This window comes from Zerene cesonia, chromosome 6 (genome assembly GCF_012273895.1).
Source record: "Zerene cesonia ecotype Mississippi chromosome 6, Zerene_cesonia_1.1, whole genome shotgun sequence".
In the NCBI taxonomy this organism is placed as follows: Eukaryota; Metazoa; Arthropoda; class Insecta; order Lepidoptera; family Pieridae; genus Zerene; species Zerene cesonia.
The window spans coordinates 5,576,463-5,582,072 of NC_052107.1; positions in this window are offsets into that span (position 1 = coordinate 5,576,463).

The window sequence follows — 5,610 nt, forward strand, 5'->3', positions numbered from 1 at the left end:
ATAGTTTAGCATAACATGAAATGTCACGGTCGGCAGGCTATGGGTTGTGTTGGCCCGTCCGGCTTCCGAACGACTGCCTCCGTTCCGACTGACTTCCGTGGCGACAAATACGCTTGGATTCCGCATGTTACACGTTCAATGTCACAACAACGTATAGATTTAAGAAGGTTAAACGTTAATGTCCTTTTATTTTAAATGTGTAGGTGTACTTAGGTTTAGGTATAGATGTGTCGTTAATATATCGATTATATTAATAATAAACCACAAAGGACATAGTAACACTTTGTGCCCTTCTTTTTCACACATATTAAACTTCACAGTTGTCACAACAATTAAACTATTAATAGGTTTTGTGAACAAACACTTTTAAGATCTTTTTATATGCAATATAAATACACACACAAAGCTAGAGTCTGAGCTGTATTCCAACATCATAAGGTTGGTGGTGTTATATTATCAATTTCGAACATTCAAAATTTTATAAGTACGATAAAAAGTACACACTAAATAGCATTTAGGTGTAAGCACCAATTTTAAAACAATTTTACATCGTTTTTATAAATTTTCGTGACATAACCATGACCTTGGTTGTTGGTATATCATGTGACCTATACTATGTTACTACCCCTCATTGTATAAAGTGATTTGCCTCAAGTACAACCACTTTTTGATAGAACTAATAAAAGTCACGCGCAGGTGAAACGTCGTTCCCAAATTGCTCCGGCAATTTAAAGTTTTGTTTTCCGAATCATCTAAGAAGCAAACTTAAATCGATTCGTTTATCGATGTTTCTCGAACGATTTAACTTGTAGTCGCGTTTTATATGCTCATTTATAGGGAGACGATACAATGCAACCTCACTTTTTATTACTATTTCCTACACTACTCTTCTGAATAAATACTTCAATATGTTACGCATATATTAATACCCGTTTCATTATACCAGGTAGGGTACAAGTACCTCATGTAAAGTGCTTCATTTTAACATCGTTAAGGTTTTTCATATTATAAAAATTATAAAATATCTGTAATTTACAAACCTATGTGAATCTTTCGTAGAATTAAATTTCCATGAATCCTTTTTGTGTTATAACCAATTTTCGTATACTTCTAGGAACATGTATTAACGATACTAGCTGGCTATCATTTTCTTCATTTAGATTGTTTTTAATAATATTATATGATTTAAATATTGTTGTTTCAAACATATATATTTCATAAGGGCTGGATGAAATTGGGTCACAGTACCTTACTCAGTCGATATTGTATTGATAAAGTAATACTGCTAAGCTTTTGTTTTAAAATTATTCATTTTTATCTAGACATATAAAAAAAATATCTGTATAAAAAATGTACTGAATAACTGAGGTCAATATTTTGGATTAATTGCAATTTACATTCACCGCTATTTCGCCTTTCGATGATCGCCTTTAATAAAAAGCTTTTAATATACTTTAATAGAACTAAAAACAAACTAACATTAAATCAAACTTAAAGTTATTTAAATTCAGTGGAAATAGTATACAAATTGATTCCACTTACACCAAACATTATGCAAACCAAAACAAGTATGCAGCTCTTAATAACAACTTCAATAAACGTTTCAAAAGATAGAAGCAAGGAAAAATGGAACCAGTGATCCGATTTAGTAAAATTTTTATGCGCCTGAATATAAAACGTAAGCACACAGCGGTGTTATTGCTCAGTTTGTTTTAATGCGAACAAAAGCTAGATCTTGTGTTGTTTTAAACACATTCAGTGATGCTACAGAGCTGTAACAATAACGGAGGGACTACAATGCGGACGATAATACAAGAAATATTTACTGACTTTGAATGTCATGTCTTAGTGGATGAATGTGAGCATTGTTAGTATTTGAACGAATACAGTGATTTTTCTATTTTCCATTCGTCTTTCTTGACTGAATATTTACTTGACTTTTTAGCCTTTGTTGTGTTTCAGTGAGGTTTTTTTAGGTATATACGTATATAAACAATTTACTTTATTTTAGCTTTGTACTGCAGTTTTGTATGCGGAATAAATAACGTGGAAAAACTTTCTTCTTCTATTTCAATTCTTAAGAAAGAGTGTTTCAAAAAGAAATACATCTTATCAATCCAAATTTCATCAAAATGAGAGCTATTGTTGTTTTTATTTACTAGTACGTATTGTTAAATAATCATTTTCTATGCACTACCAAAACTTCATTCATATAATATCAACCATACCAACAAGGTTATTTCTAATACAGTAATCTAAAAAAGTGGTACATTATATCGACGGGTGCTGCTTACTGTTATTTTGTCAATTTTGTCAAAACGCTTATCGATCAAGTTGGTCGTGATTTTGTTGAAATAGGGCGTTCCGTCAACAAATATAGGTGTGTGTTGACATTGAGAATATTGGATTTGATGATATGTGATAGTTTCGTTTATCCTGATACAAGACGATAGGGCACTTGTTTGTAAAATTGCGTTGTCAGAATATATCTTTAAATTTGACATGTGCATCTATGAGTGATTTTTTATTGATATCACGTGAAAGTATGTGGGCTGTGGTATGATTTTTTAAATGTATTTGTAGGAAAAGCATGTTGATTATGTGTTTATGACACTTTATGTCAAGAAAAGGAAATCAATATTTTCAACTGTAGTCACTACATTGTACTAAATATCTTATCACTTTAAGTGAGAGGCTTAAAGAATATAATTATATACTGATGCGGCATTTTCATATAATTTGTTGACATATCTAGAGATATCATTAGGTTGAAATTATCGCAAATTAGGTATTATTATGTTATAATTTATAAAATATTTCTTTAGAATACAATTTTAGCAGATATGCTACAGCTATGAAGCTATGCTATGAAAAAGAGAAGAGTTTCTGCAGAATATTTTCAAAGCAAAACCTACGTTTCATTAACGCAAAAGGACTGACGGCCGTACTTTTAGTATCATGTGATTAAAATAGTTCAACTGTGCGATCGTTTAAAATTTAAACAACATTTTCTCTTGTACCCGAAACTTCGTCTGCGTGGACTATATAAAGTAATTTATGATTTTTTCTTAATATATGAATGATGGTTTTAAGCAGAGAAATTTATTTTTATTCTATGGCATATTTTTTATAAACTATATAACATTTTTATTGATTATCATTTCATACTTTTTAACTCTTTCATTATTGATGTAGATTTGTGACTACCTTTTACAGGAAACAAAAAACACCATTACAAAATAACAGTTTCACTTATGTCGAATTACTCGAGTAGGCAACGATAAAGCGAGCCCACATTTCAAGCATTTCGCTATTGAACTGCCAAAAACAAATCACGTGAACTTGTATTGCGGTAAACAACCTCAAGCCTAAGATTTTTTGAACGTGATCCGAAACTCGAAGCAGCGGTTTTGGCTGAAGTAGGCTCTTTCAGATTTTTCACGGAAAGCTCTCGAATGCCATCGATATTTTGCTCATGCATGAGCTACTCTCCTTTGACGTGCACTGGTGGAAATCACAGCATTACTATGCATACAAAATTCGCGTTGAATGTATGAATTGCTCAAAAGAATTGGTGCAAAGGTCCTAATATTGTAGTCTGCTCATGAAGAGAAAATTTTTCTACATTATTTTTTCAAATTATTTACAAAAGCGAATCCAGATAAACCTTATTCCGAATAAGTGTATTTCATAGTTTTTACGTTACACTTTCATATTTGCAAAATCAATACACTAAACATAGCGGAGCGAACTGTATGCCCGATTTCATATCTATTCCGAGCGCCTATCAAATATTTCATAGCAAACGTACCCCAATGTGAAAGTGCAGCTCGGAAGACATCTGGCGTTACAAGACAAAATTCAATTATTTGAAACGACCAGCTTATCTCCTAGTATTTTAGAAGTATTAATAAAAATGTAAAAGGCTTAGACATAGGTATATTAAGAGAGCGAAGAAGCCACAAGCTTAGTGCTACAATTTGCATAATAAAGTATCTCCTAAGAGAGTGCCACATTTAAAACGTTCTTCGTTTTGAGGTCAAGAGGAAGGATTGACTTTTATTATAATATATATCAAGAGGAGCGATTTTATGTAGGTTATATCCACTTTACGTATAATTCGTATGTCCACGAAAATCCCTGGTAGCATGCTCGGCTACGAGGTGAGTCATTATAATTATCATCCATTGTGACATTTGATGAACGTATATTGAATGGCTGAAACAACAGCTATATTATTGTCACTTAACGTTAAAAATCATTATAGGTTAAATACATCACTAGTGGTCCGCCGTTCGTCTGAGAATTTTTTTTTTGTAATAAGTCTAGTATTCCCTGAGATGAGCGCGTTAAACAAATCAGCCGTAAAATTGTAGTGATATTCTTTATCATAATTTGATTATCTTATTATAGTTTAATGGGTAGATAAAAATAAAATGAATAAGTATTATACAAATATCTCGAGAATCTGTTCTCCTATTTGTTTCTATGAAAAGACAATAAGATTGTAATCGGCTGTGGAATTTCGTTGTGAACCGAATAAAATGTCTATTGCACACCCCAGCCGGGGCTATGGGACTTTTCAATATAAAATGGGCCATCAAAAGCAATTAAAGCGTGGCAGTGTAATAAAAACGTCATCTCCCAATTCACGGAACCAATTTGCCCATTCACTTATACCAGCTGTGCAGGGCTGAGGTAATTTCGCTCCATTTACGTATAATATCGTCCAAGTGATTGATAGTGTATGGTTGTTTGTCGAGCGCACGCGCAGACACATGCTTTTCGAAATTGATTCTTAAAATTTTAAAAATTTATGAGGCCATTATCAGCGAACTATTTAATCCTGACTGTTATCGTATATGTGCGTATAATGTATGGATTAATTTAAATACATATAATTAATTTAAACAGACAACTTTAAGCGAAGATAAACATAGTACAATTCTTTATTGAAAATTGGACCCATTTTGGTCAATCTATTGGTGAAGCTGACTAAATAATACTACCACAATAATTCATGGAGAGAAAATTCCTAAACATATACGAGAAAATTCCTAAACATGCACTAAGTATTAATATCATATCCGTATCAGCGATAAGTCGGGGTTCGAGACCAGGCGAGCGTGCAAGAAATAAATTTTCAATTTATCTGCAGATATGGATAAAATCATCACTGCTCAAAACGGTGAAGGAAAACATCGTGAGAAAACCGGCATGTCTCAGAATCAAAAATTCGACGACATGTGACATCTGCCAACCCGCACTTGGCCAGCGTGGTGGATTATGGCCTAAACCCCTCATAGGAGGCCTGTGTCCCAGCAGTGGGAACATATATGGAGGGATGATGATGATGGTGATGATTAATATTGTAAGATTATTATACATAAAATAGAAGATTTAATTTAGAATGACCTAGGTCTTCTTAGTAACAATGTTCCGAAACACAAACGCATTATTTACCTTTTAAGTGATCATTAAATCTTATTTATTATTACGTAGAAAAACAACCATTTTACGGGTTTTGCAGAAAATTTAAAGCGCAAGATAAATTAATCCCTTACTAGCGAGCATTCTGTTGCTACATAATTCCACTGTTCCTTGAGCTTT